Below are 22,784 nucleotides of genomic sequence, written 5' to 3' on the forward strand. Positions count from 1 at the left end.
AGATAATGCAATTCAAAGGGCGTGAAGACAGGGCTTATAGACGAGGCATTTGCTAATATTATCATGTGAAATTGTTTCTTTTGTTTTCTTAAGTCTCAGCTGGGAGGCAGCAGCAACTGAAACAATGTTCTCCCAGTGTAGCACATATTTAAGTTGCTTCAGAGAATGAAATTATTTTCTAATCATGAAATCCACTAGACTGTGGAAGAGCCTAAGAGAACACACAGAATGCCAGCAGCTTTGGGTCATTTTGAAGTTAACACATTGGGGAGAAAGGGGTGCCCTACATCAACTCACTTGAGGCCACTGCTGGAACTAAAGTAAGTGAGCAGTCCTGGAACGAGAGAGAGAACACAGGAGCCTTACTTCCTAGCCTCTGGGTTTAGCAATTAATGCAGATATATCAGCTGAGGAGCTTGCCAAATTAGGGAGGCAACACACGCAGGGGAAGAGTAGGGAAAGTCTGGAGTTTATAGAATTAAAAATCTTCACTTGTAAAATCTTCTAAACCTGGACTCTCAAAAGAGATGCTGATCATGAAGAATTATAATCCTGACTTTACACTGAAGTGAATTGCAAGGTTTTACCCTTATGGCAAAGAGGTGAAGCATTGATAATCAAATGAATGGGCAATCTAGATACTCTCAGGCATGTCCTCCACTCAAGCCTGAGTACCTATGTTTTTCCTCTTGCTCAACTGTGGTCCCAGGTTGGAATCACAGCATGACGAAACAAAGAGGCTTCATGGTCTGCAAAGGAGTGTAGTTCACTTTTAAGCCACAGATCCCAACTTTAGCCCAACATAAATCCACAAGCCCTTCAAACAGAGGGCAGTCCCACCTGATTCAATGTACATTTCTAACAATCTCCTCTCCCCTTCCCATCTTTCCAGAACCAGCATTTAATTAAATCAGCCCATGGGAAAGAGCTGCAATCCTGATTACAAGCTCACCCTTAGATGCTACCTTTTGATTCATGCTCTCTGGTGTTTTGTTGCTACAGATTTTCTTTAATACTCGTATGATTAGATCAATGGAACAGAATAGAGAATCCAGAAGTGGACCCTGAACTTTATGGGCAACTAATATTCGATAAAGGAGGAAAGACTATCCATTGGAAGAAAGACAGTCTCTTCAATAAATGGTGCTGGGAAAATTGGACATCCACATGCAGAAGAATGAAACTGGACCACTCTCTTTCACCATACACAAAGATAAACTCAAAATGGATGAAAGATCTAAATGTGAGACAAGATTCCATCAAAATCCTAGAGAAGAACACAGGTAACACCCTTTTTGAACTCGGCCATAGTAACTTCTTGCAAGATACATCCACGAAGGCAAAAGAAAAGCAAAAATGAACTATTGGGACTTCATCAAGATAAGAAGCTTTTGCACAGCAAAGGATACAGTCAACAAAACTCAAAGACAACCTACAGAATGGGAGAAGATATTTGCAAATGACATATCAGATAAAGGGCTAGTTTCCAAGATCTATAAAGAACTTATTAAACTCAACACCAAAGAAACAAACAATCCAATCATGAAATGGGCAAAAGACATGAACAGGAATCTCACAGAGGAAGACATAGACATGGCCAACATGCATATGAGAAAATGCTCTGCATCACTTGCCATCAGGGAAATACAAATCAAAACCACAATGAGATACCACCTCACACCGGTGAGAATGGGGCAAATTAACAAGGCAGGAAACAAATGTTGGAGGGGATGCGGAGAAAAGGGAACCCTCTTACACTGTTGGTGGGAATGTGAACTGGTGCAGCCACTCTGGAAAACTGTGTGGAGGTTCCTCAAACAGTTAAAAATAGACCTGCCCTACGACCCAGCAATTGCACTGTTGGGGATTTACCCCAAAGATACAAATGCAATGAAACGCCAGGACACCTGCACCCCGATGTTTACAGCAGCAATGGCCACGATAGCCAAACTGTGGAAGGAGCCTCGGTGTCCAACGAAAGATGAATGGATAAAGAAGATGTGGTTTATGTATACAATGGAATATTACTCAGCTATTAGAAATGATAAATACCCACCATTTGCTTCAACGTGGATGGAACTGGAGGGTATTATGCTGAGTGAAGTAAGTCAGTCGGAGAAGGACAAACATTATATGTTCTCATTCATTTGGGGAATATAAATAATAGTGAAAGGGAATATAAGGGAAGGGAGAAGAAATGTGTGGGAAATATCAGAAAGGGAGACAGAATGTAAAGACTGCTAACTCTGGGAAACGAACTAGGGGTGGTAGAAGGGGAGGAGGGCGGGGGGTGGGAGTGAATGGGTGACGGGCACTGGGGGTTATTCTGTATGTTAGTAAATTGAACACCAATAAAAAATAAATTAAAAAAAATACTCGTATGATTACTACACATTTTAGATTCAGGTGGAAGGCAGGCTGCGTTAGGTTATAATCTTGGCTTTCTGGTTACTGTGTGGCCTGGAGAAAGTCTCTTAACTTCTCAGAGACTCCATGAATGGAGAGAACCTTAGTAAGGATATCAAGATGGGGCTAAGAATGAAATGGAGAGAAACTCAATAGGACATCATGGGAGCTAAGAATGAAGTGTGAAGGTGCAAGCACATCACTGAGACTGCCTAATGAACAAAGCATCCAAGAAACGTATTGGCTTTTATTCTCATCTTTACCAGCCTGTAAATATGACTCATATACACAGCCCACCCCAATAAATTGACCTCAGTGGATTGTAATTTCTTAAAGCACTCAAATCATCAGCCTCTGCTGTGTTTCCATGGCTTTATCTCAGCCAGATACATAGTTTAAAGCCTCCTGGGTCCAGATTACTAAACAGAAGTACAGGGAGTAATATTATGCTTTCACACGTTTAAGAAAAAGACTTCATAAGAAATTGAAAAAAGTATGGGAGTAAATATAAGAAAAGCTTAAAAAGTAAATGCTATGTCTATAGGAAAAACATGGTTACGCACTGAGGTAAATATTGTACCACATTTCATCTGATTGTGTGAGGGTTGCCTAAAAGAAAAAGGGATTTATAACCATTTGATTATTTTTGAAAGGACATAGGGAGAGAAAGATGGACAAAGTAGAAGGAGAGAGGGAGACAGGAAAAGAGAGACAGAGATAGATGGCAAGACAAAAAAAGAAAGGAGAGGGAAAGAAAAAAGTAAAGGAATGGACAGGAAGCAAAGAAAAAAGAAAAAAATATCTTAAAGCATCAGTTGGTCTTTACAGACCACACTGACTGTGGTGGTGTGGAGCAGTTGCTTTCTCTGATGCAGCAACATGCTGTTATTCTCACAGTCTGAACAGCAATCTGAGGGCCTGGAGACACATGGGACCAGGGGCACCTCTACGCTGGGAGCTGCTGCCCTTCCCAGGAGCCCTGGACAGGCATCTCCTGCCAACATTCCCAGGAGCCCTAGATATCTTCTGTTGGCTAAGCCCTATTCTCTGGTCACCAGGCAACAGACACCTCCCATCTAGAACAGGGACATGACTGCTCCCAGGACTTCTGCTTCTATTCTATGGAGTTAGGTTTTAATAACCTGTCTCTTCCATAATACTAAGGTCCTCCTGACCCATTAACTGTGAAGCTGCAGTCTAGTATTTGGAGACTCAAAATCTTTTCTATTACATACAAACATTACAGTGAAAAGCAACAGTAGGAAAAGAAACAAAAACCAAAGTACAAAAGAGGTTACCACAAGTTATGTATTGTGAGTAAACATAACACAAAAATCAAAATGCATGCATGCACATGTATGTGCATATACATGTGCGCCACACAGTTACATGCATGCAATCACACAAGCACACACACAAAGACATGCGCACACACATGCACACTGTTAAATTAATTAAACAAGGAAGCCATTAGACCGAGCTGGCTCAGATGGCCTTGCAGCCTGAGTAAGCAAAACAAAATCTCAGCCTATAAATACCTCAAAGTTACAAAATCAAAACCTAAGAACAACCAACTGCAAACAGCCAACTAGGCTTGAAGCAATAGCCAATCAATAATTTTCTTGTTTTGCTTCTGCCTTTTCTTTAGAAAAGTCTCTCCCTGAGTGCTTGTCAATGGAGCTCTCCTAACTACTTCCAGCTTGGCTACACCTGTTTTGCTCAAATAAACCCTTAAAATTTTTTAACATCTCTCAGTTTATCTTTTAAGCACACACGGAGACATAAATATACACACACCCTCACATACACGGGCACATATACATACACACATATTAATGTGGTAACCTCTTCCTCAACCTCTAAGAAATGGAATGAGCTGCAAATGTCAAAGGCTTCTTGCAAGGCAGAGGTCACTGTTTAAAACAGTGAGCTGAGGGGATCCCTGGGTGGCGCAGTGGTTTAGCACCTGCCTTTAGCCCAGGGCGCAATCCTGGAGTCCCAGGATAGAGTCCCGAGTTGGGCTCCCGGCATGGAGCCTGCTTCTCCCTCTGCCTGTGCCTCTCTCTTCCTCTCTCTATGTCTATCATAAATAAATAAATCTGTAAAAAATAAAACAGTGAGCTGAGGCAACAACATTCTAAAGACAGACTTTTGAACTTGCTTCTCCAGTATCCTTCCAGTAGTGATTGCTGCCCTATAATAAGCCTGCGGGCGGCGGGGGGAGGGGGGGGGGGCAGGGGAGGATAGATCATGTGTTCTCTTACCCCAGTACCCCAGTGCGGGGGCTGGGGGGGAATGGGACACATGTCATGTGTTCTCTTATCCCAAAGTGGAGCAGGGGGGCGGGGGGGGGGGGGGGGCGCAATGACACGTCACATGTTCTGTCCTCCCAGTGACAGCCCAGGCTTCTCAAGCTCCTATAAAGCACAAGGAAGCTTTCTATAAGCAGAGGGTGAGTCAGAAAAGTGGTGTCCACTGCATCTTCCATAATGATGACCATAATTTAGCATATAAACCCAAACCTCATGTATTCTGAGGTTTGCTACTGGACCAAAGGGACCAGTCCTGCTCTCCCTGATCCAAAACTAAAACAATAAAACAAAATTAGATCAGTTCAGGGAGCAGTAAACAGGGACCTCCTCTGCCCATCTCTGCTCTTTACACCAGAAACCAGTTCCTCCTGGCAGGTGGGCAGGTGCCAAGGTGGGGCCAGGTGTGGGTAAGAGTGGGAAGGATACAGAGAGTACATTCTGTTACCATATTCCTCATCTGCAGACCAGAGTCAGTCCCACTGGATGTAAGCAAGAAACGGATTAGGGCTCCAGGATGCCTGAGGGGGGATCAAAACTGTCATAAACACATTGCCTTGCTCAACTGCCTTCAGTCTTCACTCTTATGTAAATGTATTACCAAAACAAAGGCCACTGTGCTTCCAGTAAAAGGACACCAGTGAACCCGCCAGCAGTCTTCCGGCTGCCTGGGTGCTTCAGCAAACATCTCTGAGATCCCTAAAAAAACATGGATCTGCAGGGTCCACACAGGACACTAGGAGTAAGACAGGGTCCCTGGGAGACAGCTGAGCAGGGGCTTCAGAAGGGCTTCTCTTCCTCATTTCTATCACAAAATTTTAAGTAATCAGCCAAATCAGCTTGTAAACAAAACGTGATTTTCAGAGTCAAAAGTTGAAAGTGAGAGTGATTTTCCTTTTGTTTCTTGGTATGGTTTTAAGCCAATGAGACAATGAGAGCTATATCCATGTAGTTCTGGTGTCCAACATCCATCATTCTGTGAAGTGGCCAGCTGATTTTAACACCATTTTTGTTCCACACCTTCAGAAATTAGCAAGATGAATCTTACAGATGTCCATTAGGGGCTAACATTAAATCATAAGCTTTCATCAATAGGAAAAAAAAAAGCCAACATATGGAAGCATTTCATTTTCAAAATCATGTATGTGTGTAAAATCCTTTGGGGTAACACACCGTTTCTATACTTTCTCATTTCAGGGAAGACAGGAAAGATTATATTTCACTTTCATTTTGTCTGCCCAAGGAACAATTCATTATATTTTAATAATAATCAATAATCACAACGACAAAATAGTTTCTACTAATTGTACCAGGTAAAACTTTAAAATAATCTCGGTGTAGTAAATGATCCTATTTTTGTTTTAATCATGTTCAGTGAATGTGCCAGCTAAGACACGGTGATTGGATTATGTTAAACATCAGTCAAGGTTCATCAGGCTCTTTTTCTATTTGCGAGGGCACCGTGTGCTATTTGACCTGTCCTTTACAACCACATTGGGGTTTGGTTGGTAATGCAAGTATTTAAGGCAACGCAATCATATACCACAACCAGGACAAAAGTAGAACAGAACGGAGGAGGCACCAATGAAGTATCTCACTGAACCCTCACAATGACCTCCTATCTCCCACCCTACAAAGGTGCACACAGTCGTAGATCAGTTATATGCCCAAGGCCCCATGGAGGCAGGCCAGATGCTCACCCACTCATGCCTCACCCATATATATAATATATATATATGTATTACCTACAAAACTTCCACTGTAGCAGATGAAAACATACAATTTCTCACCTGTATGTCATTTTGGCTCCTGTGCAGGGCTTGCATAGTATATCTTTGCAAGCATAAAGGAAATAAATCTCACCTTCACAAGTACACAGCAGAATGGAGACATAATAATTCCAGGGGTGCCTGGGTGGCTCAGTGGTTGAGCGTCTGCCTTTGGCTCGGGTTGTGATCCCAGGGATCCTGGGAGTCCCGTGGAGAGCCTGGTTCTCCCTCTGCCTGTGTCTCTGCCTCTGTCTCTGTGTCTCTCATGAGTGGATAAATAAAATCCTTTATAAAAAAAAAAAAAAAAAACCTCAATTCCAGCAGTCTCCATGGCTGCCCAAAACACAGCAGCCCGGTGTATCCTTCCAGAGTCTCAGATAGTTGGTAGGGATATGTTTGGCTCCTTGATAATTCTTAGAGCTAACTTTCCCAATTTTTAAAATCCAATTATATTTTTTATATCCATCACATCTTAAAATATTATTTTGCCTTTTTTCTCACCACTTCTGATTTTTCCAAATTAGTAAGAACTGAGTACTAAATTACTGAAGAAGTACTTATTCAGGTCCCAGATGAGAAATACTATACAAGCACAAACATTATCACAGCCCAGCAAAGGGGCAGGGAGAGGAATGTGCGGGAACTTCTGGTGGCCACAGGTGGGCTCCGAACTATTATGTATCAGTTTCCTGTTGCTCACTCACAAATTGCATGAAAACTTAGTATGAAGCAAGAATGACCATTATGTAGCACATTTCCTATGGACTAGGGATTTTGGAATAGCCTACCTGGGTAGTTGTGGCTCAGGGTTTTCTGTGAGGCTGGCATCAAGATGCGTAGGAGGGCTGTAGTCATCTGAAGGCTTGAGGCCGGGTAGGAAAATCCAATTCCAAGGTGGGGTGTGGACAGAGCTGGCAATTCAGTGATGGGTGTTGTCAAGAAGTGTCAGTTCTTCTCAAAGACTTCCTCACGAGTCAGATGTGTTCATATCACAGGACAACTGTCTTCCCCAGAGCGAGTGGCCCAAGAGAGAGCCATGGCCTTCTGTGACCTATCCTCCAAAGTAACAAGGCCCCCTCATTTCCCTGATGCTCTGTTAGTCCTAATACCAGACTGGTCCGTCCTCATCAAAGTGGGGACAACTACACAGAATGTGACTATCAAAAGGGAAGAACCATTGGGTGCCATCTTGGAAGCTGGCCACCTCACGGTTTCCCAGAAAACAATGAGAGAATTGCCAGAAACCTCTGGTCGTGCGGGAAGCTTGAGGGGAAGAGTAAGGTCAAGAGCCAGTCTTGAGGGACGGCTGGGTGGCTCTGAGGTTGAGCGTCTGCCTTCAGCTCCGGCTATGACTCCAGGATCCCAGGATCGAGTCCCGCATCAGGTTCCTCCTTGGGAGCCTGCTTCTCCGTCTGCCTGTGTCTCTGCCTCTGTCTCTCTCTGTGTGTCTGTGAGGAATAAATAAAATCTTACAAAAAAAAAAGACCAAGCCTGGGGCTTCGAAAGTGGCTCACGGCGCACCAGGATGATCGCCAGCCCAAGCGGGAGCACCCAAAGGCGCACACGAGGGAAGGAAGGCCGTGAAGGCCCGCCAATGCCCCAGTCAGTGGCGGAGACGGCTGGAGACGGCGGGCCAGAGACGCGCCTGGAGTCACGGAGGGGACAGGAGGCCAAGGCGGGAGCGCAGAGCGGCGTCGGGGCTGCCCTCCGGGGCTCCGCGCAGGTCACGCGCCCTCCCCAGAGCATCGCTGCGGCGCAACCCAACCCGCGCAGAGCCACAGCCCCTTCCAGCCAGGACACAGGCTCTCGGTCCGGAGCGCTCCAGCCGCCGCCACGCCGGTGTGAAAGCAGAAGGCTGCCCTGAGGCGACGCCCCACCACAGGCCGTCAGGCCCGGGGCGCGGGGCGGCTCGCGGGTGGGGCCGGCGCCCCTAAGAGCCCCGTTCTGTGGGGGGCCCGCAGCCTCGTCTCTCACATGTGCGTCTGGAAAGCCGGGGCGCGCCACGTGACGCTGCAGCCAGCCGCCGCCTCAGGGCGGCGCAGGACGGGAGTCTCCAGGCGCGGCCACACGGAGTCCTCTACTTCCGCGCCCATCGCGCCCCCCGCGTCCGGGAGCTTCGGAGGACTCGGCTCCCCGCCTCGCGGTGCGGCCGCCGCGCACATGAGGAGCCCCCAAGGGCAGCGCCGCCCTCCCGCACGCGGGAAGCTCTGGAGGCGTCTGGGAGCCCGCGGCCGCAGAGGCTGCCGGGAGCGCGGGGGTGGGCGGGGCCGCGCCGCCGCTGAGGCTGCCGGGAGCTGAGCGGTGGGCGGGGCGAGGCGGAGCAGCCACGCCCACAGGCTGGTTCCTGACCGCACGTGGAGCGGGAGGCTTGCTACCTGGGCCTGCGGGCACCTGCTGCCTCTCACGTCACCGCGGTCCGCTCGCCGGCACTGGCTGGTGTCCACGGAAGCGCTGCCCGTGCTCACATTCTCCGGACTTGCATTGCTTTGGGCCACACGGTCGCCGACACTCAAGGAAGACACGGAATCTGTGTTGGAGGCACAGGTAGAAGGAAGAGGTTAGCGTGCACATCCTCTGTCCCCTGCACCAAGAAAGCAACAAACTTCCGTGGAGGGGCCTAGAACATTCCCATGCATGTCCAATTGCCCAAAGAGAGGGAAGATCAACCTCAGGAGGGGCCTAGAACATTCCCATGCATGTCTAATTGCCCGAAGAGAGGGAAGACCAACCTCAGCTACAAGACAGGTGGACAACAGAGAGGATTCGCCATATACCAGGGTCTTCCACAAAACCCTCATCCGTCTCTTTTTTAGGACACGTGGCTTTCTCAATGATACATCAGGGCAACTCCCCCTGGAGCATATTTTCCAGAACAGTAGTTCTTCAAGATCCATCATGGGGAAGAAAAAAAATGAAGATTTTATGGGGGAAAAAAAAGAGGTTAACATTTCCCCCCATTTGACATGCACAGGGCAAAATGTTAAAAGCACAAAACAAAACAGGCTTTAAGAAAACTTTTGGCTCCATGTAGCACATACTAAGCGTTCTAGACTCCATCTCCTCCTTCACTCTTAGGAAGAGAAGGCTGACTTAGTTGACCACATAATGTGCTCTGTTAAAATACCCATCTTTCTGGAAGCTGCAGGTAGCCTTGGGATATCCTTCCAGCAAATGAAACCTAAGTAGGAGACTCCTAAAGACTCTGGAAAAAGTTTTAGGTTTCCTGATGAAGGCATCTTTCCTCTCACCATCCCTCCTTCCCTCCATCCTTCCTGACATTCTTCCTTTCACCCCTCCATCCCGCCTTCCCTCCATGCCTCCTTTCTTCTTTGAGCCTAGAGCATACACATTTGGGGAAGCCATTATGCAAGGAGGAGGCAATGAGCATGAGGATTAAAAGTACAAGCTGAAGACAAGAGAGGAAGAAGACAGTCTGGGATGCTGGGGAGAGTGTGAAGTCACTGCAGCAGCCTTGGACTATGTCTGGATCTTTTGTAATGTGAGAAGAAATTAATTCCTGCTTGGTTAAAACTGTGAGTCAACTTTGTCACATGCAGCCAAATCCCACCATCACTGATACGATTAGCCCAGTATTGCCCAAACTTATTTGGACACAGAAACTCTTTTTCCTTGTAGAATCATTAACCACATCCCACAGAACTGTTTTTCTGTCAAGCATATTTTAGGAAAGAGTGACCTAGTAGCATTAGAGCAGATTGAACAGGGAGAAGGAGGGCAGCTCCCCACCATGATGTTATAAGAGCTGATGTGCTGCTCCTTGGGTGGTGGAGGGGGTACCAGGGAGAAGAGAGTGTGTTTTAATGGAATGTTACCATAATTGAAAATAACTCAAAGAATGAGAATCAGAAATCCTGGAAGCATTACGTCAAAAGTGTATTAGTCACCTTTATCTTCAGAACACAAATATGTTCAATATTATGCCCCACTGTGAAATTTATAATGTAGTTTTCATTACTAATTTGCATTACTTGGACAAGAGTTATAATTTAAAACATCTTCCACGAATGAAATATACTTCCCAGCTGGTTGCTACTCCTGCCTTCTTCCACCTACAGTAATTCAAAATAAGCACCAGCTCTTTATGATTATTATTTTATAAATTCCAATGGCATGTAGGTCTGGGAGAGGCAGTGTGCATTTGCTGAGAAGAAAATTAGAGCTTCAGCACTATCCCAGGGCTGTGCTGTCCAAGAGGGTAGCCACTGGCCACATGCAGGTATTGAATATTTAAAACCTGACTAACCTGAATTGAGAGGTGCAGTAATTCTTACAGAATTTGGAAGATTTGGTATGAAAAAAAGAATGTAAAATACCCATTAGTAACTAATTTTTTTTAAAGATTTTATGTATGTATGTATGTATTTGACAGAGAGAGCACTCAAGCAGGGTAGCAGCAGAGGGATGGGGGAAGCAGGCTCCCAGATGAGCAGGGAGCCCTATGTGGGACTCCATCCCAGGACCCTGAGATCATGATCTGAGCCGGAGGGAGATGCTTAACCGACTGAGCCACCCAAGTGCCTCAGTAGCTTATTTATTTATTTATTATGTGTTGAAATGATACTATTTTTGATGTATTGGAGCAGTTGCACATTATTGAAATTAATTTCGTCAGTTTTTTAATCACATTTTTTAATTGACACAGCTAGAAAAAATCTAAAGTTAACCACTATGGCTGGCATTATATTTCTATTAGATAGATGTGTTTTAGACACTCTTTTCCCTTTACTGTATTGTGACCTTTTTGAGGGAGGCTTTGGGCTTCAATTTCCCCACCGATAGGGGGCGTGATTGCTCCCAGTTTTAGATCTATGAACTGTAAAAGTTGTGCATGTCCTCTTTCCCTTTTTTGTCTCTTAAGGAAAACAGTCACTTGGATATTTTCCTGGGGAGAACACTGAGCTCAGAGTGAGAAAGCCTGGTTTGAGTCCTGTTTCTGCTGCCACTCCCTGGCCAGTGACCTTGGGCAAGTTGCTAATCATTTCGTATCAGTTTCACATGGAAAGAACCCATATTTGAAGTGTTTTAAAGAAAATCCTACCTGAATGTGAAGCTGGTTCTCAGTAGACACATGGTTATCTTGAAAGCAAGCGTGTTTATTTATAGACAGAGAAAACAGTACATAGGAAGAAGTGTTTAAATAATGGAGGAACGTTTTATCAGCTTGCAGCCCACAACCATCTATACTTCGGTATAGAAGTATATAAAATGCCTCCCACAATGTCCACATTAGTTATTTTCTTTTTTTTTTTTCACGTTAGTTATTTTCAATCATTCTGCTGAAGGCTGAAGCGATTAGCACTTAGGTTCCCAGCAGGAAAGGAATCTCAGTAAGACAACAAATATGTGTCAGGTGCTATTCAGGAACTGAGAATACAGCTGGAAAACAAAAAGTCAGACAGGGCTCCTTCCTCTCATGGTGCTTATTTTCCTATTTTCCAGAACTTGCAGCATCATACAGATATGTGCCATAGCAGTAAGAAACAAAAGCAGCAGGCACAATAGGTTCGCAGGTGTCAAAGTTTCTATAAACACAACTGAAAGTTCCTCTCTGTTAAAGTTAGAACTTTTGAGAGATTACATGCAAAATGTCTAAGAATTCTGCAATGAGTTTAAGTCCTGTGATGCAAGTAAGTGGCAAGTCAGGGGTGGATAAGTATAGGATGTCTAAGAAGACAAAACAGGTCAGATGACAACAGACACTCAGAGCGATGCTAGACGCCAAATGAGAGGAAAGTCTGGGGATCTGAAGCAGAGAGCATAGGTAGGGCCTGGAGCAATTTCCTGAACTTTGGCTTTAGCTATAACTTTGGCCACTCTCTAGCTATAGCTGGGTAGTCTTCCTAAAATTATTTTTTAATATTTTATTTATTTATTCATGAGAGACAGAGAGAGAGAGAGGCAGAGACACAGGCAGAGGGAGGAGCAGGCTCCATGTAGGGAGCCTGATGTAGGACTCGATCCAGGGACTCCAGGATCCCGAAGGAATCCTGGGCCGAAGGCAGCCGCTAAACCGCTGAGCCACTAGGGATCCCTCTTCCTAAAATTCTTTATGCATTTATACTTTATCTGTTATTACACTACCAGCAGTGTATGTACTGTCGCCATTCATGTCACTCAAGAAATCACTCTCTTGTGTCTATAAAGAATCAAGTTAGAATCATTGCCTCATATATTTTATAGAATACTGGCTCCTGGGCCAGATGTCATCAGACACATGCAGTTTCCTGACCACTTGCAAGTAGAATGGTGTCCAGACAAACCCTTTCCTGATCTCATTTCTTCATTCATTCAACACATATGTATTGCATGTCTATGTTATGGGTTCAGTTGTGTCTCCTCAGAATTCATATGTTGAAATCCTAACCCCCAGGACCACAGAATGTGACTGTATTTGGAAATAGGTCCATTTCAGATGTAATTAGTTAAGGGAGGATGAGGCCATCTGAGGGTGGGGGAGGTTAATCCAATATGACTGGTGTATTTATAAAAGGGAGAAATTTGGAGACAGACTCACACACAGGGAGAACGCCATGGGAAGATTGGAGTCCTGCCACAAGCCAAGCAACTACCAGATGCTAGGAGAGAGGCCTAGAACAGAGCCTTCCCTAGAGCCTTGAGAGGGAGCCTGGCCCTGCCAACACCTTGATCTCAGACTTCCAGCCTCCAGAACTATGAGATAATCAATTTCTGTTGTCTAACCCACCCAGCGTGGGGTGCCTTCTGCAGCAGTCCTCACCGACTAACACAGCCTGCTGAGTGCCAGGTCCTGCTCTGACTGCTGAAGCAGCCTCACATGTCCTTGCCCCACAAAGCATAAGTACTGGACAGCTGAGATAGAAGTAAGATGACTTCAGATGGTGACCCAGGACAGCCCTTACACATGCTGCATTATAGATTCTTTATTTTACTGCTCACAAAACTGTCCGCACCTATAGACTTAAATCAAATATAAATAGCTGTGGCGCTAGTATCCATTCCATTCCAGGGATAAATGGCCAATGGGCATTCAGAATCTCCTATTACAGAACTTCATACTTACAATTCAATCCTACTTCCATTTTTCTTCCTTGATGCACATGGTAGGATGCTTTTTAATCAGCAATATTTCTCCTATATTCCTTCTATGTAATATAAACTTACATCTTTGCAGTACAAGTCCATAAAACCTTACCTGACATAAAGCCTACTAAGACAGGTTGAGAAAAAGAAGTCTTTTCATTGTATATCATTGGGAATTTTTTTTAAAACTTTAACAAGAGTAGACAATTATATGAATGGAAAGTTAAAGTAGGAAGTTGGGATGATTTATGGGCCACTATGCTGGCAACCCCAAAAGAAATGTACTAAGGTGTATATTCTATAATCTAATAAATGGATAAAAGATATTATCATGAAACTAGAGAATGGGTTGCCTGGGTGAAGATGCTTGGGTAGTCTTTTATGACTTAATCTGAACATAAAACTGTAAAATTTGTAATATAGTCAATGTCAAACTGAAAAAAAAAATTTTGATATGGTTTGACCATTCATATTTACCTATTGCCTGAAATACTTCTTAGCCAGAAAAAAAAAAAGTTTTCTGTGTATGTTGATAGATACCAGAGAGATGATAATGATAGATAGATAGATAGATAGATAGATAGATAGATAGATAGATAGAATGATATATTTGGAGAGATACATATAATTGTATCCTCAGAAGTAAGGTGGAGAAACCTGAATTTCCTAATCAGTTAGGTTTCCTTTTTTTTTTCCAGTTAGTTTTTCAAACTGTCTTCCTCAAATCCTAATGTGCATGTGCCTCTTTCCTCTGGTGGAGCATTTGTCCTTTTTTTTTTTTTTTTTAACGATTTTATTTATTTATTTACTGCAGATAGAGAGACAGAGAGCATGAGAGGGGAGGAGAAGCAGAGGGAAAAGCAGGCTCCCAACTGAGCAGGGAGCCCAATGTAGGGCTCGATCCCAGGACCTTGGGATCATGACCTGAGCTGAAGGCAGAAGCTTAACCAACTGAACTACGTAGGCGTCATTTTGTCAAGACAAGTCTTCATTGTTTTTCATGGTATAGAGCTCTCCCAGCACTGCAGACACTTGGCATCCATGGACCCTGCCCACTGTACCTTCAAACCTTCAGTCATTAGGATGGCAAAAACCCCTCCCTGCACACTTCTGACTTCTCATCTTGATCAGTGGTTATCACCAAGCTGCCATCAGGTTTCCAATCTGCCTAGAGCTGCCCTGTTTGATGTTGCAGAAATATCTGGATTGGGTAGCATTGCATAAAAATACATTGTTTTCTGGGCACCTGGGTAGCCTAGTTAGTTGAGTGTTTGACTCTTGGTTTCAGCTCAGATCATGATCTCACAGTTGTGGGACTGGGCCGAATGTCTGGCTCTACACTCAGCATGGAGTCTGCTTGAGATTCCCTCTCTCCCTCTGCCCTTCCCCCAGCTCATGCCATAAATCAATCAGTCTGTCTTTTCAAAAAATGCATTGTCTTTCCATCAGCAGTACACCAAAATGCCTGGCCCTCTTGAATAACCAGAATATTTGCTAGAAACTAGGCACACCTTTACACATGGCCAGTCTAGAGGACTGTTACCTCCCCTCCACTGCACATGGTTACTTCCATCTTTATGGCACCTTTGTGGCCATTAGCACATCTAGTTGGACACCTAATGCCCAGATTCTGCCTTGAGCATGACAGTTGATGCCTGAGTCCCCAGAGGTGTGATGGACTTCTCTGAGATGGGGCCTGGGCAACAGGACTTTTTAAAGCCCCCCAGATGATTAGAAAGTGCAGCCAAGGCTGAGAACCCTGTTCAAAGTGTGTTCTTTGAGTCTGGTTAGTCCAAGGGTCCATGAACAGACAGCATCAGCATCCCCCCAGGGGCCTATTGGAAATGCAGAGCCTCAGGTCCTGGCCCTGATGAGACTGTAATGAGACCCCGTGATGATCTGTAAGCCCCTTCCCTGAGTAAAGTAGATATTCCAGTGATTTCAAACAGCACCTCCACATGGATAACTGCCAGGAAAGCCTTCCCTGATACTGTATACTGTGTTTATACTATGATTACATAAAACTGCCGTGACTTTCCATACAGGCTTCCTGCTGGTTCTGAGTTGGGGAGTTTTGCTTATAATTTGGAGTCTGCAGGTTTTCTCCATTTCCCGTATTCACTGAAAATATGTCTTGTAGTCTTGTTTTCCTTGTAGCTGTCTAGGAGACAATTCAAAACTAATCTGCCAGCACGTTCCTACAAAAACAAAAATCACTTCTTTGGACTTTAAAAAAAATTATGATTTATTATCTCTGTTCTCTGTTTTTTCTCTTACTGGAACTGCCATTGTTTATATATTGGACATCCTAGAGTGGCCTTTCTAATTTTCTTATCCTTTCCTGTTATCCATTTCCTTGTCTTTTTTCTCTACTTTTTGGAGATGTCTTTAATTTCATTTTCTGTAGTAAGCTCTTTCTGTGTTTACCCATATGCCCTTGGCACATAAATTTTCATGTCTCCAAGGCTGTCTTCCAACTGCCAACACCTAACAACTGTCAGCCTGGGGACTTTCTATGGCGACAGTATTCCACTGGGCTCTTATGACCAGCAAGCTATAAATACTGAAGAATTATTCTGCCTTGGGAACAGCCTCCAACTAATAACTGGTTGACTTTTTCCACTCAGCATATTTCCTTGGAGATACATCCACATTGCTGTGATTAACAATAGTCTGTTCCTTTTTATTGCCTAGTACTATTCCATTGTATGGATGGATACAGTTGGCTTAACCATTCACCTATTGAAGGATGCTGGAAGTGTCCAAACTGTTTCCAGTTTGTAACTATTACAAATGAAGCTTCCATGAATATTCATATGTGGATCTTTGCATGCACATAAATTTCATCTGTCGGAGATAAAAGCCCACATGGGCGATGACTGGGTCATGCAATATTTTATTTGCATGTTTTGTGCTGCCTGGTTCTTAAACTAGAGAGCTTTTGGACTTCACCCAATAGCAATGGAAACTGTTTGTGAACTTTTGGGCAGATAGGATGCAATCAGACTATTACTATATGAAAAGGAGCAACCTCATGCAATATGGAAACTAAATTGAATATGAAGAATCCAAGCAACACTGTAATCATGAGTAGAAAGATAAAGGGCATGAACAGAAAAGAGAGTGGGAGTAGACAGGAGACATGGATCAAGGGGGCAAAGTTCTTTGGAATCTTTCAGGGTTAATTCCATAGTTGGAAAAGGATACCCTTGTAAAATATGACCCTCTGGACTTCTTTAATCCCTAAGAGGATATTTGAGGAGAAATATAAACAAAGCAAAGCAGAAGAGAAACTCGTGCTTAAATTTATTTTTAATTAATGTGTCCATTTAACATTAAAAACTATTCCTATAAACAAAACTATGGCTTAAATAACAGCTGAGAGGAAAATCTCCACCTCATTTTTTTCCTGTCTGCAGCCTCTATGTACTGCTTTTAATAAAATAAAACATGATGTGCTTCTGTGGGTAAATTATGATTTTCCCCTAATATATTCTAATTCAAACTATTTTCAGAACCCAATCTGAAAATTGCTCCCATATCTATAAAAAGCACATGTATTTTGAGAAATAAAAGATGAGAAACAAGAAGAAAAAGATACTTAAAAAAAAAAAAATTCTGCAGCCTGTCTGGTTACAGCTTGAGCCAAGAATCTGATGTCCTGAGAAAATAATTCTTTCCGACAGTTTTAGAAAAGGAAGAACCCAGATAAAAATAAGCCTCTAGCAAATGGAGCCTGGACAAAAATCCATCCCCCAAAAAAATCTAATTAAAAATATATATTATCTCACTTGCATATCTTATTTTGGGTACCTTAAAAACAAATTGTTATTAAATCCTTTCAAAGAATTGTCCATCTTTATCATAACCCCCTATCTCTGTAGTTTATTCTTGCAGTGGTAAAGTTGGGGGTGGGTAATGGCTTATTTTGTTTTGTTCCATTTTGTTTTCTTCATGACCAATCCTGAGAGGTGGAAAGCAGCCCCACCATTCCATTTTTCAAATTTGAGTGTTTAGGAAAGCCAGTTTCAATAAAGAAGAAAAACCAAGCAAAACAAACAAGGAAACAGAAAACCTACAAAGATACATGTGCACTCAGTTTTGTAAAGCCAGGGAGATGACACCATTGATGAAATTTGGTGACAAAACAACTATGAGTAGCCCAAATCAAAGACACTGTGGACTCCTGAATCTGGATATTGTTTTCCCTATATGAATCTTTTTCCCCAACTGCCTCTTTCTCTAGCTGTCCCTCTGTTCTACACAAGGAATGCAGGGTTCTGTCCCAAGGATGACTTTAATGAGATGTTAGGCCAAGCTTCACGTGAGGGAGCCACCTCAAAACTCTGAAGCCACTTCTCATGAGGCTGTATCAGGAGCATCTCCTAAAACACTTTGGGGTTTCCTGCCATATTTAAAGACCTCAACAAACTCCTTCCAATCCTCCCAATAGTGGAGAGACTTTAAGGAATCAGATACACATCACAGTCCTCTAACTAGCTTGTAAATCCTGATTTTCCCAGGTTCTTTTCCATATGAACATGTTCATTATTGAACCACAGCACATACAAGTGTATTCCATGCCTAATGACCTGTTGACTTGAATTACCATTATAGATGTTAAGGTCCTTATGTATGCATAACTTCCAGCCAAGCAAAGGAGAAAAAGGAATATTCCTAGCTTAAGAATGATTGCATAGATGAAAGCTTTTAAATCTTTATCCATTAAAGAAGGAAGTGTCTTTAAAACCACTCTTTTGTTCAAAAGTAGAGCTCATTTATGGTTCTCAAATTTGCTGTATTTGAATTCCTTTTTTTGAACCTTAAAACATTTTTCTCTGTATGTTTAAGTAGATCATGTCCAGTACTGGCATTTTACTAAGCACATTCTCCAATGTTGGTTAAAACATCTAAGTATTCGCACCATGGTAGCCAGTCTCCAAAATGGCCCCCAATGATGATCACCAACCAGAATTCATATCCTTGCATAGTTCACTCCCACACTACACCAACAGAATATAGCAGAAATGATAGTGTGTGATTTACGACCCTAAGCCATAAAAGGCATCAATGCTTCTACTTTGGTCGTTTCCATCACCCATTTTGTGAAATGCCCCGCACCATGCTGTGAGGATATTCAAGCACCATGTGAAGAGGCTATGTAGAAAGGGATTAACTTGTCAGGCAATTGAGGGAGCTGCCTTGAAAGTGGATCCCAGTCCCAGTTAAGCCTTCTGATGACTGCAGCCCTGGTCAACAGCTGACCACAGCCTCCTGAGAGAATCAGAGCCACAACCACTTAGCTAAGCCACTCCCAAATTCCTGATCCTTAGAAACCCAAGAGATAAGAAATGATTACCATTGTTTTAAGCCTGCTACATTTGGGGGGTAATTTGTTACAAGGCATAGTAATTTGAACACACATATCTATACGTAAAGAACATTGATTACTCAGAAAAGGACTCAACTCCAACAGGAAAAAAATTTCTCAAGATGTCAAGCCTTCCAGCAGATTATTCAGTGGATCAGATAAAACACTTTTTTTACTGACAGTCTTTAAAGTATCACAAACCAAACATGAATATTTTGCACGTCAATTAAATTTTTTTTCTTTTTAGAACCACTGCACCTCTTCCTACAAATTCCTTTTTCTGATTATACTCTGATAAAAGGAGTAGAGATGGTCTCTGTGGCTCTCCAAAATTTTTCATGAATGTCTACATAGAGTTGCCAGCAACCCATGTGAGTTATGAAGTTACATGATATATAATCTAATTGACAAAAAAAATATTAATCAAACTGAGACTGGGTTGAGTAGGATTTAAATTTTTTGACAAAAGAAAGCTTCATAACTTAATTGAATTTGAGGAGAAATATTGAGATAAAATTTTAAATGGTCTATCAAATATTTGCATTGAAGAAGGGTTAAATTCATGTTTTTTCTTTACTCTGTGCATGTAATGGACTGAACATTAAGAGGCGCAGTATGAATAAAACTAAACTGGATATGCCAAGCCCTCTGATTTTTAAGAAATAAATTATTTCTCTCTCTTTATAGAGTCTTACCAACCACACTTGCTGTACCTTGCTACATGTTTCCAATCTTGCTACATCTATGCCAAGATGAAATTCTTATCACATTAGCCAACGTCTTTTAGCCAAATGTATCAAATTGTATTCATGGAATCAAATGTATGAGAGCTCACAGATAAGTGGAATAACTCAGTTCATGAAATTATATGGGCAAATCCAATATTCAGATGGCCTCTAAAGGGAACACAGCCTGTCATGCACAATAAAATTTAAAACAAAAATTAAGAAGGTTCTCCCACTGTAGCAGGGAGTTTCCCAAGCGTGGAAAACTGCCTTCTGTATTCTGGGTAATTACCCAAAATATAAAATGTCTATTTAATAGTTCTTTCTTCAGCCAGACATTTCTCTACCCACAAACATCACCTTCTCATTCCCAAATCCACTCTCTAATTTTATAAGGAAATATCCTGGGGGCAGGGGAGAATGGGGATAAAAGGAAGAAAATTTAGTCAGTAGCTATCCTGTTTCCTGTGTTTCTGGATTTTATTCTTTACATTATGGAAAAAGAAATGGCACAAATTGGCTTTTTGATTACTCCTTCTTTTTTCCCCCATGTTTACTGAGTACTTTTCCAAAAATATTTATTTATTTATTTATTTATTTATTTATTTATTTATTTATCTATTTATGAGAGAGAACGAGTGTGAAGGGCAGAGGAAGAGAGAATCCCAAGCAGACTCTGTGCTGAGTGCAGAGTCTAGCAATGGGCTCAGTCTCATAACCCTGAGATCATGACCTGAGCTGAAACCAAGAGTCAGATGCTTAACCAAAAGTGCCACCCAGGCACCCCTACTGAACACTATCTGTGACATTGCTGATCTAAGCATTCAACTGTACCATTAGTATTACTCATTTAATCCCCAGTAATCATGTGGGTCATCCTGCCTTTCACAATGAGAAAACTGACTGAGTAAAGAAAGTCTGCCCCACCCATACCAGTGGTCTGAGGCAGGACAAGGATTCAAAACTGTGAAGTCTGAGACCAGAGCCTACCCTTAACCACACCTCTATATCCATGGTCATTTTAATGAATAAAACAAGCCACCAAAGACACCTGTTTTCAGTGGCTTTATAACAAGTTGTTCTATCATTTATTCTATTCTCTGGGGTAGAACAGAGAAGAATTCACATGAAACCTGGGAATCCCCTTCATGGGTGCTGTATACCTTACAGAGAGTCCCTCAGACATTCCAGAAACCTAACAAAGATGGCAGTGACACTGCTACATGTGATCAATATACAAAGAAGTATATCAAAAGGGGTTTTTCGTGACTTAGAAGACTGTAATAAAAAACCCAAGTACTTGTCTAATTCAACTACTGCAAGAGATTCTCAAAGCAGAGTGCCTTTTAAGGAAGTTTGTATAGTCAGAGATTTGGATTGATGGATCAATGTCAAATCAAGCATCATCAAGACAGACTTAGTTGTTTCAGTCCTTCGTATTTCAGCATTACATATTATAATGTGCATGTTCTTGACCAGTTTTCAGATGAAAGACACACAGTGGCCAATTCAAAATTAGAATCAGAGGCACCTGTGTGGCTCCATCTGTGAAGCATCTGCCTTCAGAGTAGGTCATGATCCCACGGTCCTGATATTGAATCCCACATTGGGCTCCCTGCTCAGCATGGAGTCTGCTTCTCCCTTTCCTCTCCCCACTCTTGCACACAGGCACTCTCTCTCTGTCTCAAATAAATAAAATCTTTTTAAAAATTGTTTTAAGAAATTAGAATCAGTTCCTATAATATAAATCAATCCATGGAAATTGGTAGCAAGTACATACCTAGGGAAAACTTAGCAATTTGGGGATCCCTGAGTGGCTCAGCGGTTTAGCGCCTGCCTTTGGCCCAGGGCGCGATCCTGGAGTCCCGGCATGGAGCCTGCTTCTCCCTCCTCCTGTGTCTCTGCCTCTCTCTTTCTCTCTATGTCTATCATAAATAAATAAATAAATAAATAAATAAATAAATAAATAAATAAATCTTTAAAAAAAAAAAAGAAAACTTAGCAATTTGTATATGGGAAAAGGGAGCTTACTTTGCTAATGGCCAGCTATCTGCTGGAAACTCATATGGTTGTGGAAGAGTAAACACTAAGTTCATTTCCTTTTGTGCTGGGGACTTAGCAATTCATTACTAGAAAGATTTATAAATACTCACAGGGAAAAGCATTCTAGTGAATGTAAGGAGTTAAAGTGATTGCTGAAGAAATATCAAATCATCAATCTGCTGTATGGATGAGGGAATCTGAGTGAGATCCATACACCTAAGCATAATATAGACAATTCCTGAACTTCTTGCCAAGGTGAAGCACCCTTAGGTGAATAACAATAATGATGATGATGATATTATTAAAAATATCATCTGGGTTTCATGTACGTTCCTTGAAAAAATTACTTCCTAAGATATCGTCACCAGATAATATTTAATAGAGCATTCCAGCAGATTTTGACCTGTTTTTTTCCCCAAATATCTAGTCTAGTATGCAAAAATTTATTTTGGAATCTTGAAAACAAAAGTTATAGCTGAGTCTTTAAAGAGCATAATGCAGTTAATCTCATTTTTAAAATTATGAATCTAAAAGTTAGACAAGTTGCCTGCATTATCCAAGGCCCTACCTTTATTTTGTTCAAGTCTTTTTTTTTTAAATTTTTATTTATTTATGTATGATAGTCACAGAGAGAGAGAGAGGCAGAGACACAGGCAGAGGGAGAAGCAGGCTCCATGCACCGGAAGCCCGATGTGGGATTCGATCCCGGGTCTCCAGGATCGTACCCTGGGCCAAAGGCAGGCTGCGCCACCCAGGGATCCCTATTTTGTTCAAGTCTTTGTCGATTCACGCAGCCAATGCAATGTAAGCCAACAATCATCCTGAGCAATGGTGTAGGTACTCAGCCTACACAGGTTGTATCACCATTAGTCAATGGCAAAGCTAGTATTTAGAACCAGATCTTCTTACTTCAAGTCAAAGATGTACAGAAAAAACAATATGGTACCTATGTCCGCTAGAGCTAGTAACCAGTCTGTCAACAGATACAGTCGTCATCCCTGATAACAATGTCTACAGCCAAAGTGCCATCGCCATAGCTGCCATCACTGAGGCCTAACTTACTCTTTCAAGCAAAAGTCCG

At 42.5% G+C, this 22,784-nt stretch overlaps 1 protein-coding gene and 1 long non-coding RNA gene across 23 annotated transcripts in view; both read right to left on the minus strand.

The window, feature by feature from the left end:
* Positions 1-8,664, minus strand: part of LOC112652600 (uncharacterized) — a 430,970-nt gene extending 422,306 nt beyond the window's left edge. For 6 of the 22 annotated variants that reach the window (XM_049107667.1, XM_049107665.1, XM_049107663.1 and 3 more), the window contains exons 1-2: positions 7,273-8,664; positions 6,579-6,769 (exon numbers count right to left, since the gene is read on the minus strand). The gene's annotated coding sequence lies outside the window, so the exon portion shown is untranslated. The remainder of the gene's footprint in view (positions 1-6,578; positions 6,770-7,272) is intronic. The other 16 variants (XR_007409452.1, XR_007409446.1, XR_007409454.1 and 13 more) reach the window with 11 other exon arrangements.
* Positions 8,665-8,865: 201 nt separating this feature from the next.
* The window catches only part of LOC125754684 (uncharacterized), a 44,799-nt gene continuing 30,880 nt past the window's right edge, over positions 8,866-22,784 (minus strand). The window contains exons 5-6 of the long non-coding RNA XR_007409460.1: positions 9,214-9,365; positions 8,866-9,011 (exon numbers count right to left, since the gene is read on the minus strand). This is a non-coding gene — a long non-coding RNA (uncharacterized LOC125754684). The remainder of the gene's footprint in view (positions 9,012-9,213; positions 9,366-22,784) is intronic.

The sequence above is a fragment of the Canis lupus genome, chromosome X (genome assembly GCF_003254725.2).
Source record: "Canis lupus dingo isolate Sandy chromosome X, ASM325472v2, whole genome shotgun sequence".
Classification (NCBI taxonomy): domain Eukaryota; kingdom Metazoa; phylum Chordata; class Mammalia; order Carnivora; family Canidae; genus Canis; species Canis lupus.